We start from the raw sequence: 13,782 nt of genomic DNA on the forward strand, positions 1-13,782 counted from the left end.
TCTTCCTATATTACCTCCACAATTTCCATCACTTAACATTATTAGCTCTAAACAAATATTTAATACTAACCATCAGTCCTTATGCCTGGGTCTCACCCATCATTTTGGTTGGTTCAAGATGGTTCTCCAAAAGATTCCTCCTGGGTATAATATTCCTTAAATTTTATTATGTTCATAACAATCTGTCCGTGGATGTTATTATACTTGAAGGTCAGTTTGTTTCAATATATGGTACTTGGCTTACATATTCTTTCCTTGGATGTTTTAAATTTCCTACCCCTTACCTTCTTGTATAAAGAATTATAGTTCAAAAATCTGATATTAGTGTTATGTTCTGTCCTTTAAAAGTGACCTGACTGCCAGTCTCTGGTCAATGTATAATTTTGAAAATAACTTTGTCTTGGCAAGCTTGAGAACTGGGTTAAGTCCTTCTTGCTCTGAATTACGGTCTTGTGACCTCAGCTAAGACACTGAGTCTTTTTATGTCTCAGCTGCAAAGTGGGGAGAGAAATGGCAATAAGATGATTCTGAGGACTGGATTAGGTAATGTTTGTAAAGGACCCCAGTCTTTCCAGGAAGCCAGCTGTATCAACAGGTTTCCTTTGAATAGCGGTTTTTTTTTCTGAAGAGTTTAAAAAGTTAAGACAAAAAAATTTTTTTAATAGTCCCTGTTTTTCACTAGGATTTCTTTTTTCTTTTCTTTTTCGGCATTGCTGCTTTCAGTTCTTGCTCTTCCCCATACTCGGGAAAGACATCTCAATTAGTGCAGTCCCTTGAGTCCTCTAAATAACACTGATCAAATGATCAATATTCAACCAGATTTATCAGTTCTTTGGACCGACCCATTAACTAATGAAAACATCCTGTTAGCATGAAGAGTAGCCCGGCAGCCACAAGAAATTCGTTTGCTAGATTCTATCTCCCCCCCACCATTTCTTAGCAGTTATCTAAATTTCCAATCAACAAAGCGCTCTGCTGCCTGGTCCCTAAGGATGGAGTGCTATCATTCCGAACAAGCATAATCTCAAAATGTGTTTCTGGCATCGCTTGGGATGACACACAATGACAAGCATCTTGGAACTGATAGTGTCACTGACGGCTTGACATAGCTTTGGAGCTTCTGCATGAAACAGCCTGGCGAACAGTTTTGGTTTTTTCTGAGGCCAAAGCAGGAAAAGAAGAAAGGGAAATCATTAATCCCGGACGGATGAGGCAGTCTCTCCCTCGCTCCGTTTTTCTTGCTCACCCCAGATGACCCTTCAGAAGTTCTCACTCGACCTAATCCTTCGAACAAGCAGGGCACTGACTGGGCACAGGGGTTTCAGACTCTGCCAATTGCCTTTTTCATACAGGAATAAATAAACCCACATCTGCCCTGCCCGTATGTATGTGAGTCCAGTATACATGGGGGCGGACCTGGTTATCATGAACGAAAACTTTGCATCCTCTTTAATTATCCAAGGAGCACCACTGGGTTTACTGCTCCTTCTTCAAACACCTGTTGCCCTGTGTTTTACATGCACATCTAAAAGTTAAAGAGATGTTCTATGTGTGGTTTCTTTGCTGGTCACTTGGGGTCTCTGACGTCAAGCAACCTCAGTAAAGGAACTTTGTCATGAATGGGATGAACCTGAGGACGCAACATCTGTCCACATCACACTCTCCCTCCAGGTTAGCCCTCAGGCTCCTTCACCTCCAGAAAGGCCAGGAGATGTGATTTTGGCATTCTCCTTCATCTCTAGCGTTTGCCTAATTCTTCGTGGAATTCTTTAGCATCGACTCTCAGGCTGATGGACTGCCTCATATTTGCGACATTCCTGAACATCGTCAGTGTCAACAGAACAGAACCCTGCTCCTGGTCGGCCGTGCGGCAGACCTGGGACACCTCATCTCCTCCGACTTCCCAGGCCCGGCCCTCCCCTCAGCACCACTGGCAGACTCAAGAGAGCTGGTCTTTCATTGCCGTTTGCATTGTCTTTGTACCCAAGGGAGATAGGTCTGTGAAAACCCTGGCCGCCTGACTTTTTCTAAGATGAGAAATGAGAGAAGAAAATGGAGTGGGTGTGGGCTTCTGGGGGGAACTGGGAAGAGAAGAAACTGAAGAGACTGGCTAGGAGGTGAGGAGACTACGAGCAACAAAGAATCATAAGTAAGGAAGACAGGAAGGCGGAGACACCACGTGGGGCGAGGGCAAAAAGGGGTGAGACACGGTAGGCTTTGGAAAGCAATGTGTCCTGCCTGATCTAAGTCAGCAGAGCTATTTAATTCCATTGCAGAGTGAAAACCAAGCCCGAATTGTAAGTTAATGTATGAAATTGTGTCTGAAGAAGGGACTCTGGAATCCAGGCTTCCTATCTGTGGTGGGGTCCCGAGGGGCTCTCTAACCCAAGACTCTGCCAAAGCTTCTCAGAAGTCTCCTGGGGCGCCTGCTAGGGCAGAAATTTTCAGATAAACTGGCTTCTCCTCATGTCTGGAGGCGGAGACAGTGAGTCACCTTTTGTGACCCTAATTATTAAGTCTAAAAGGCACAATGGAAGCTTCTGGGCTTTTAAGGTTTTGTTTCTGCTGCAGTGGAGGCCGTCCTTCCTTAGCACGCAGGCCTGGCACCTCCGAGTCAGGCCGTGCCGTCCATAGAGCACGGTCAGGCCTGCTGTGGTTACGCGCGCGGGGCTTCCTAACTTCAAGCCGCAGAAAGAGGAGGCTGGGGACTGACTGTCGCTTGAATCTGAGGAGGCCCCTGGTTTTCCTATGCAACCACGCAGCCAACGCCACCGCAGAGGTCTGCGTATACTGCAAATACCGGGAGGCAGTGGCCTCCCTGCCCCCGTCTGGGCTCCAGGTGGCTGTAAAACAGGGGTGCAAACACTACAAGCAAGGTCCCAATTTGGGGAGTTTGGTAACTACTGCTCCTTTGGCTCCCGTTCAACAGAGGAAAGTGATCTCACCAACACTGGTGAAAGCTGGGAAGCTGGCCCAGGCCCACCTGATGGGGTCGTCCCACCAGCAGGCCCTGCACCCGGAGGGCACAGCGACCACCACGGAGCTGCTGGAGGTCAGCCCACCCGCTCCCCGCCTGCGCGCAGGAGGGACTCTCGGGGCGCTAGGGAGGCCTCGTCAGGGTCTGTATCCTTTCCCCTCCATCGTCCCCCCAGGGAGTGGGCTGAATTACAAGGGTGAAGACGACGTGGAAGTGAAAGTTGGGGCGCTCTTCGGCTGCCAAGAGCTTCTCCCCTCCTTTCTTACAGAAGGGACGTTAAAAGCCCTAGAGGCCTTTCTTTTGTGAAGGAAATTGTATTTTCTCCAAAGTACTGACAAAGTGTAATCACTTTCCTTCACAAAAATTGGCTGGAAACTCAAGGCCAAGCTAGGGCACTGCAGAGGAATGTTTAAAGAAAGCCCAGGAGGCCTTCGATGAGGAGAGATTTCATGGGGGAAGGGGGAGCTCACAACCAAGGGTCTTGGAAGAACGGGCGTGGTCAAGGTCACCGCTCCCGCCAGGGCCCATCCCAAGATGTGGCCGTGTCCGATCCCGAACAGGCTGGTCAGGCAGACGCGATGAGGTGTCCCAGGGAGGTCTCGTGGGGTCTTCCCGTTGGCAATGATGGGGTGCGCTCTCATTCTCTGTCGACCATCCTCCCCTCACTCTCCGAGGAAGTGTGGGGTCTGCGTCAGGTCAGCCAAGGGCTGAGGGGCTTATCACGTGGACACACTGGGTCCCAGTCAGGTGCTTCAGCCACAGCGCTTTTCTAGGGCCTCTGGTCTGAGCAGGAAGCTGCCTTGGTTCTTCTCCCGGAGGTTGTGGCTCAAAACACCTTCATGTCCCAGAGCACGGTACTGGGAGACACCCTGGATGGTTAAAACTTCAGCTCTCCGAAGGCATCGTCACGCCACTGTAAATGCCATCAGTGCCCCAACCAAGGCGCTGAGACTAGGAGATGAGCAGGGGAAGGAGTGGACACTTGCTAAGCCCTCACTGTGTGCCAGGCACCAGGCCAGGTGCTGTATCTCTTATAGCGTGAAATTCTCAAAGCTGTGTTGACAAAAAAAATTAACCAGTCGATCGAAGACAAGAATGGAAAATTTTTACTTGAGCCAAATTGAGGATTACAACCTGGGAACAGCCCCTCAGAAATTTCCAAGAACTGTTCCAGCTGTTCAAGGTCAAAGCACAGTTACATAAGGTTTTGAAGATAAAGGGCTGGACATTAAATGATGTATTATTGACAGTTTATACAATCTAGCTAGCAGTGGGTTGTGGGTCATCGTGGCCCATTACAAGATGAAGAAGAAAGCTTATCTTTTAAGGTGTTGTCTTGTCGGTGCTAAGAGACTGCTGCTCTTTATGGTTGAGCAGGTATTTCCGCTGATGGGGAGGTTTGGTCGATGCATAACGCAGATACACGATGCACGGTGGGGGAGAGAGGAGGCCGAAGGGTGGAGAAATGTTTATATTTTTCTTGTCTTGCCATAAAATGTGAATTTTATTTCACAGCTGCAACACGGGCTCTTACTCTCATTTTCTGCCAAGCAACTGGAGGTGAAGGTACGTGCCCAAGATCTCCCAGCTAGAAAGCAAAGGAAACAGAACTTGAACCTGGGTTGGCCTGACTCAGGTCTGCCTGCTGTCCACTGCTGGGACACAGCTCCCGCGAAGCCGCTTTGGGTCATCAGATGCAAGAGGCCAGTGGCAGGCACAGGGAGGGAATGAGGCTCATGTACATTCCTCCCTGAAGCCCTTCTTGATGTGTGCCCAGGCCAAGGGCAGGCAGCTAGCGTTTAGATCTTTTGCTCAGGCCACGATTCCAGCCAGAGAAGCCTCCTCTCAACCTCGCTCTGTGTCCCCTCAATGCCCTGTCCCTTCTGTCCCAGTCCTCTCCTCCAAGTGTCCGGATTTCCAGCAGATTTGATATATTGAACGTCTCCCAAGGAGATTGCATTGACATTGAGCATGCCGCTGTGCGGAGCTCAGCAATAAAAAGGGGAAATTAACAGGCATTTAAATTCTGAAATTAACGATGAGAGGTCAGAGATTTCTGAACATCTGTTTCCAGCATTTTCAAGGGGGCCTTTAATTTGCAGGCAGCACTGAGCCATGTGGTTAGCAGTTGCCTGTGACTTCACACCGCTCTGTGTCCAGGAGCTGGGAGTGGACGGTGTGGCTGGCCCTGAGCAGCGTGTCCACTGCAGTTCAGGTCCCAGCCTTCGGTAAGGATTCTACACATCCGTCTGAAAAACTCGAGCCTGTATTTCCTCAAGTGTCAGAGTTCTGCAAACAGAGGATTCAAAATAGAAGTCCTTCCACCAAAGAGGGGAACTTAACGCTTTCCAGGCTGCACTAGCCAATCAGACAGCCAGTAGCCCCACGAGGCTGTTAAGCATGTACAATGCGACCAGTCTGAACTGAGATGTGCTGTAAGTGTAAAAGACATACTGGATTTCAAAGACTTAGTATGAAAAAACCTAATTTTTAATGTCTATGTTGGTGAAATATTGTGGCTAAATGAGGTTAAAGAAAGCATTAAAGTCAATTTCAATTGTTTCATTCAACTTCTTTCAATATAGTCACAACAATTACATATGTGGCTCACACACTTCTGTAAGTCACTACTGCTCTGGAGTTTCTGTAGCTTGGTGTTTTTTGGGTGGTGGTGGGCTATCATCATCCCCAGGAGGCCTTTTAGAAATTTGGGAGGGCTCTTTGGTGTCATACTGGGGAGGCACGACTGACATAAGTGTTGGGATGAGGGGTGTGGTAGGTCCCAGTTATCAGAGCAGTTTGATGCAAAAAAAGTGAGTTATCCATGACCCGCATCGTTTTGAATGTCCCACCAGACAGGAGACAGATGAAACACTGGTTATAATGATCTGAGCCTAGACCAAACCCCATTTTACATATAAACACAGTGGGGTGTTTCTTTTTTGCACAAAATAAAATTTCCAAGGACGCAGCTACTATGTAAATCAAAGAAAGACCGTACTTTGTTTTATCTGGAACATTACCAAACGCCGTTCATCATTTTAGAAATTCCCAGCGCTGTTGGCAGTGCTGCTCACGGTGTTTGAGTTGCCAGCCTAACACCACCGGGCATCTCCACACACTGTCACGCCTTCAAGAGGTGTAATTTTGTGCCTCCTTTACTCTGTCTTCCAGTGTCGCTGTGCTTGGGTATTTAGAAATGGAAATGCATTTCATTTTATTTAAACTGCTTTCCCTTGGTTTCTTCTATGTTACAATTAGGACTTCATATTGATTTTTTAAAATTATGTGTATAGGTAAATTATACTACTAAAAGGGGTCTCAAAAATATTTTCTTCAAATAGAAAATGTCATGTTGCATCTGATAGTATTACAAACCAGCACTCAAACCTGTTCATGCCCTCCGCTGACTCAGGAGGGTTTAGTCTTGGCCTCTTAAACACCTTCTCATCCTTTGGGTTTCAGATGCAGTGGTCCTTTCTCCAAATAGCCAAGATGTCACCCACTCTGGCCTCCCTGCACTATTCTTCCCATCGCTCTATCCTTCATCACATGGACAGTACCTCCTGTGCAATTATCTTCCTCCCTGGACCGTGGGCTCCAAGAGGGGTTTGGATTTGAGTCCCAGTTCTGCCTTACTACCTTGGTCATCTTAGGAAGGTTTGGTGACCTTCCTGAGGTAGTAAAAGGGGTACGTTCCTCATTTGTTGGGGGACTTAACTGAGAACTTCTTGGAAAGCATTTATCACTATCCGACAAATAGTAAGAGCTCAATAAATGTTATTAAAACTCTTTCACAGAGGCTGGATGTGGCTCTAACAGAGGTCCTGATTGTCCCAGTGTCACTGCCCACCCTCTGTAAGGGATGCCTGTGATTCAACAGCAAAAAGCCAAAAGAACAAATGATCTGATTTTAAGGTGGGCAAGGGAACTGAACTGATATTTCTCCAAAGAGGACATACAAATGACCAATAAGTACATGAAAAGGTGCTCAACATCACTAGGGAAATGTAAATCAAAATCACATTGAGATTTTCTCAACGAGTTAGGATGAAGATTCTATACATAAACACACATATATAAACATATATGATAACAAGTGTTGTTAAGGATGTGGAAAATAGAGGATTCTTGTACGATGTTGGTGGTAATGTAAACTGATATAGCCTTTATGTAAAACAGTATGGGGTTCCTCAAAAAATGAAAAATACAGGGATATCTTGGAGATACTGCAAGTTCAGTTCCAGACTACCTTAATAGAGCAGATATTGCAATAAAGCAAGTCACAGATTTTTTTTGTTTCCCAGTACGTATAAAAGTTATGTTTATACTATACTGTAGTCTATTAAGTGTACAACAGCATTATGTCTAAAAATGCAGTATACTTTAATTCAAAAATACTTTGTTGCTAAAACAAGCTAATCATCAGCTCAGTCTTCAGCGAGTCATAATCTTTTTGGAATGATAACAAAGATCACTGATCACAGATCACCATACAAATATAATAAAAAAGTTTGAAATATTGTGAGGATTACCAAAATGTGACAGAGAGAGAGGAAATGAGCAAATGTTGTTGGGAAAATGGTGCTATTAAGACTTGCTCCATGCGGGGTTACCACAAACCTTCAATTTGGGGAAAATGCAGTATCTGCAAAGTGCGATAAAGGAAAACCCAATAAAACGAGGTCTGTATAACTACTGTATGACCCGGCAAACCTGTTTCTGGGTATATACTCAAAGGAATTGAAATCAAGATCTTAAAGAGATATCTGCACTCCCATATTCACTGCAGCATTATTCACAATACTCAAGACACATAAGCAACTTAAATGTCCACTGATGGATGACTGGATAAAGAAAACATGGTCTATACATACAATGGAATATTATTCAGCCATGAATAAGAAGGAAATTCCTCCACTTGCAACAACATAGATGAGCCTGGAGGATAATATGCTAAGTGAAATAGATCAGACACAAAGGACAAATATTACATGATACCACTAGTATGAAGAATCTAAAATAGTTAAAACTCACAGAAGTAGAGAAAAATAGTGGTTGCTAGGGGCTGGAGGGAGGGGGAAATGGAGCAGTATTAGTCAAAGGGTACCAAGTTTCAGTTATGCAAGATGAACAAGTCTTAGAGATCTACTCTACCTTCAGTTCTTATAGCTAACAATGTACTGTATATTCAAATATTTGGTAAGAGGGCAGATCTTAAGTGTTCTTATCACACATAATCATGACCATAATAACAGTAATAATAATCATGGGATGGGAAGAAATTTTGGGGAGTGATAGATGTAGTTATGGCAGAGATTATGTGACAGCTTCATGGGTACACACTTATCTCCAAACTCATCAAGTTGTATATGTTAAATTTGTGCAGCTTTGGGGATATCAAAACCATACCTCATAAAATGGTTTTAGGAAAAAAAAAATAATGATCAGTTGACTAAAAAATGGTCACCTCATCCAAAAACACCCTCGCAGGAACCACCCAGAATAACATTTGACAAGTACCTGGGCACTCTGAGGCCCAGGCAAGTTGACACAGAGAACCGACCATCACAATTTCCATGTGTCCCCACTAAACTGAGTGCTTTGAGAACCAGGACTAGGGCACAGGGTGCAGCCCAGGCAGTGCCGTTCACCGACTACATGGACAGTGGTTCTGGCCCTGATCACAGGACTCACATTTCTAGGTGAGAAGATGCTACCTCCCCACTGATACCCAATTTCACATTCTTCCTTCATCCGAAAGTCACTAATTCTTACATCTGACAGGTACCCTTGAACCATTCATGCTGAAATGTAAGCGCATTAAATCATGTATAATCCTTAGTGGAGGCGAGAGAGCAGTTCCCCAGGATTAATTATAACAGCATCACCTCAAGCAAAGTAGGACCACCTTCCCCATTCAGCCTTCCCTGGTGCAGCCAAGATCGCTGCCCCTTCCTCATAGCGGAAAGTCATCTGATGAACGCATTTACTCCAAGAAGGGCACAAAGATTTCCTGAAGGATAACTATGTGCCACACATGTAATTACCTAATTTAATCACCACGACAGCCATAAGTAGTACTCTTTACTCTGACAGATGAAGAGTTTCAGAGAAGTTACTTACAGTTAAGTGGCACCAAATGCTGACTGTCAATTATATGGTGGGGATGGGACTTGAATCCAGTTTTACGTGGTTCTGTGGCTCCTTGTCTCTCCAGGACTCCACGCTGCCCCCCTTGGAGGTGGCACAATTGTCCTCGTCATCTGTAGAAACAAGCAGGGTCTGAGCACGCTCCCCATGTGGCCCGCAATGAGCCGGCAGGTACCAGGCGCTCCTCTGCCCCCAGCGGATGGACGGAGCCAAGCTCCCCCAAGGTCTCTAGATGTGGGCAACTGACTTTCCCAACCAGGGCTGTCAAGAGCTGGTCAGCTCATTTGGTGCCCCGATTGTTTCTGCCCTGAGCTTCCCAAAGTCCACTCTCAGGCTTAGTCCTTGGAAAGGGAGTGTGTTCGTGGGGGCAGTTTCTCTGCTGGCCAGCACGCCTGCTCGCCGCGGCCCCGGTAACCCTTCCACTGGCGGTTCCAGTCGGTACCAGTGAGGCCTCCTGGTGTGTACTGAGCCCACAGTGTGGCCTCTATACCTCGCCATCCCTTACTTTTCAGTGGCACTTTACAGTTTACTTTCACATCCCTTTCTTGCCTCATCTGCTAAATCAGGAGTTGGCAAAGTCTGGCCAGTGTGCCGAATCCTGCTCGCTGTGTTTTTGTTACTGGGAACACACCCAGCCCTGTTCCTTCGTGTGTTGTCTCTGGCGGCTTTCCCCAAAATGACACAGTTGAGAAGTTGCAGCAGAGACCGTGATGGCCTGCAAAGCTTGGAGTACTTACTGTGGGGCCCTTTGCAGAAAATGTCTGCCAGCCCTGCTCTAAACAGCCCCAGAAGGCAAATGCAACGACAGGTGAAAAAAACCTGCAATGAAACCAACGGGCTCAGAAATGCGTTCTTAAGGACACAGGTCTGGTTGGCAGAGCCGAACCGAAAGCCAAATGCTTTTCCTCCATGTGAGGATTCACCCTGAAGAGAGCCGGACGCAGGCAAGGCTCAGTGCCAGAGGGAGAGTCTTTGAAGATACCTTTCAGGCCAAGTGACTTTGTTGTCTTGGAGGGAAAAAAGAGAGAGAGAGAGGGGGGCAAGTTTTTGCTCTTTATAACACATCGGACAGTCAAAACCCAGCCTATGGCTGTTTAGAACCAGCCTTGAGTCTGAGGCTGCAGGGATCAAACCACCAGCCAAAAGGGTCTGCAATATTCAGAGCTGATATTTTACTAACTTTTATCTTCCAATTCAAAAAGCAAACAAAGCCCTTACAAACAGACGTATGCAAGACGCACACGTGAAAAAGGAACACACGGGGAAGGAAGTCATCAGGAACTCTTCCAGTGTCACCAGGGAGGAAAACTTCCAGCAAATGGCTTTTCTCGTGTAAGAGTCTCTCCCACGTCTGGCCCCACCGCGCACTGTGCACAGAATCAGAGGCGCAGAGGCAGCCATGATCAGACTCATCACTTCCCCGCACTGTCTAGGACCAGGGATGCTTCTTATGGGCTCTTCTTGTACTGATTCACGCCTAAAGCACAGAGACTTGGAGGCTTTGGTTTCTAATAACTCAGCATTTCCTGGCAGTATTCAGTAGCAGCCAGATGCCATCTCCTTGTGGCTTTACCTAGGACAGTGTCACTCTCCCTGGTCACCCTGGGGAGTTCAGAATAGTTTGGGAATAGACAGTGAAAGACAGGAGAGCCCAAGGAGACTTTGTTCTCAGTCCTAGAAACCAAGGATCTGGTGGAACTCTGAGTAGGCAAACCCAACACTGTGTATATGGACGGATCTTGGAAGAGAAGGCAGCCCCCACGGCTGGTGCAAACATTTAACAGGAATGCCTCAGAAGAAAAAAAGGAAAGCAAGACCTAGGCTAAAGGGTGAGGCCAACCAGGAATGGAGAGGAGGAGGCAGCCAGCCAACAGGAGACAACCCTCCTAGGACAGGTAAGTGGTGGCATCTATAAATGACGCCTCCTAAATTGTGCAGTGCACAGCCTGTGCTACCATACACGGCAGCTCTGAGAAGAACCAGCTTGGCTCAAAAACTTCTAGAAACAGATTTTGGAAATGTAAGGAGAGAAAGAGAGACTGTGTGTGTGTGTGTCTGTGTGTGTGTATATACCTGCATACACATACATACACATGGATCTTTTATGTGTAAGTAAGCATGAAAGAAACAATTAAAACATGAGTACCTCCAGGCTCTTTGTACTGAGCTGCATTACTAATGATCAAGGTCTTGCCTGGGAGACAGCAAACTAAGAGAGATTGGAAGGCATCATTTTGCATGAGCAGGTCAAAGGTGAGGAGCCAGAAAAGACTAATTTGAGAGCCAGGGTTCTTCCTGCCACTGGTGGTTCCTCTTCTCTCAACCAGAACCTGGACACAAGCCTGTGTTTCTCCAGCCAGCCCTACTCTTACCTCCACATCAATAATTTCCATCAATTTCCTTCCAAACCCTTAAAAACAAGATGTTATCAGCTGTAGCCAAGTTAAGGAAATTAAACACTGGGCTTGCTGGAAGTTATGAGGGCAGTGGTTCTCAAACTTTTGTGTGCTCAGGATGCCCTGGAGAGATTGGTAACACACTGAAGATGGGCCCCAAACTCTTGAGTTTCAGTAGTTCTGTGAGTGGGGCCCAAGAATTTGCATATCTATTAAAGTCCCAGGCCGATGCTCCAGGAACCACACTTTGGGAACTACTGGATGACAGACTAGTCACTTTAACAGCATAGACTTTGGAGCCAGACTGCCCATGTGCATGTCCCAGTCCTGCCCTCACTGCCTCTGTGATCTGGAGCAAGGTATTCAAACTCTGCATCTATTTCATCAGCTACAAAACTGTGTTTGGACATGGATTAAATTAGTTAATAATACGTATAGATCTCAACCCCTAGAATGCAGTAAGCAAGTCCTTGCCTATGTCTACCTCATTTGAAAATGGAGAAGGAACAAAAGACTAGGAATGGACTTACCATATGACCCAGCAACCCGCCCCTGGGCATATATCCAGAAGGAACCCTAATTCAAAGACACCTGCACCCCAACATTCATAGCAGCACTATTTACAATAGCCAAGACATGGAAACAACCTAAATGTCTACCAACAGATGACTAGATAAAGAAGCTGTGGTATATTTATACAATGGAATACTATTCAGCCATAAAAATGACAACATAATGCCATTGCAGCAACACCGATGTCCCTGGAGAATACCATTCTAAGTGAAGTTAGCCAGAAAGAGAAAGAAAGATACCATATGATATTACTCATATGTGGACTCTAAAACACACACACACACAATAGAAGACAAATGAACTTAAATATAAAACAGAAACAGACTCAGAGACATAGAATACAAACTTGTGGTTGCCAAGGGGGAGCGGGGTGGGTAGGGACAGACTGGGAGTTTGAGATTTATAGATACTGACAGGTATATATAGAATAGATAAACAAGTTTATACTGTACAGCACAGGGAAATATATTCAAGATCTTGTAGTAGCTCATAGTGAAAAAGAATATGAAAATGAATATATGTATATTCATGTATGACTGAAAAACTGTGCTCTACACCAGAAATTGACACAACATTGTAAACTGACTATAACTCAAAAAAAAAAAAAAAGGAGAAGGAAGAAGAGGCAGGGAGGAGGGCAGACAGGCAGGGCCAAGGGGGTGGGCAGGGACTCTTCGGGTTTGTCTGCATGGTGGCTTGGGCTGCCCCGGCCACCACTCTCCTTCCTACTCATCAACTGCCCACTGACGGTGAAGTCGCTGCCTTCCCACCCCCAGGGAACGGGAAGAAGAGGGAAGTGGCTGCGATCATGACAGGGCATCCCCAGGCACCGCCACACCTGCTGACTGGCGTGGTCTTCCCCGACCCTCGCGTCAGGCCTCTCAGATGCAGGAACCTGAGGTTCAGAAAGGTCTGGTGACCCCCCAGTATCAGGAAGCCAAGGCACCCTCTGCAGCCCCACCCCAGCTTGGACCCCCCTTCCCTTTCTCTCTTTTTCCAGAGCCAAGCGTCAAGGTTGACGTTCAAGGGCTCTTCCTGGGAAGGGGCCTGGCAGAAGGCTGGCTGAGGGTCACCTCAGAGGCTGTTGGGACTTCCCAAGACAACACTTCTTCAGGATCACTCCAAAGAGGCAAAGGGGACAAGTACAGGGTGGGCCCGTCCCTGAGCTGGCCCTGGCATGGCAGGCCGAGTTCACAAAGAGGTCGTGGAACAGGGGTGTGGGGCTGGCCTGAGGGCACTGACTCGGCCCAGGAAGCCTGCAGAGGCCCACCCTCTGCATTAGGAGACAGGGGTGGGGTGGTAACTGTGGGGCCAGGGAGGCCAGAGTGACTTTCTCAGGCGAGTTCCACTGCCTCAGCTATGGAAGCCAGCCCTATTAAGGGGTGGGTGGGTGTGTGATGGGCAGGGAGGTGGCAGCAGCATCTAGAACCTTCCAACATCCAGGCCAGCCTACTCCATCAAGGACTCTTCTGGACCCTCCTGGTTTGCCCCCCTCCCCAGCTTCAGTCCTCACCTCCACCTGTCTCACGACTACTTGGCCCCAGGATGACCTGGCATTTGACCTCTCCTCCTGGGAACTGGCCCAAGGGCAGCTCTGCACAGTGGGCTGGAGGTCAGACAGGCCAGGTCCCTCTGTTCCCAGGTCCCCTCTCCATGCCCCATCTTTGCTTGGTGCACCTAGAG

General features: G+C 47.0%; 1 long non-coding RNA gene across 3 annotated transcripts in view; it reads right to left on the bottom strand.

Moving 5' to 3' along the window:
* The window catches only part of LOC140701126 (uncharacterized), a 66,179-nt gene that overhangs the window by 21,794 nt on the left and 30,603 nt on the right, over positions 1-13,782 (bottom strand). For 2 of the 3 annotated variants that reach the window (XR_012080001.1, XR_012079999.1), the window contains exon 4: positions 9,104-9,243. This is a non-coding gene — a long non-coding RNA (uncharacterized lncRNA). Of the gene's footprint in view, positions 1-4,313; positions 4,566-9,103; positions 9,244-13,782 lie in introns of those variants that run through there. The other variant, XR_012080000.1, reaches the window with a different exon arrangement.

Source organism: Vicugna pacos, chromosome 14 (genome assembly GCF_048564905.1).
Source record: "Vicugna pacos chromosome 14, VicPac4, whole genome shotgun sequence".
NCBI classification, from domain to species: domain Eukaryota; kingdom Metazoa; phylum Chordata; class Mammalia; order Artiodactyla; family Camelidae; genus Vicugna; species Vicugna pacos.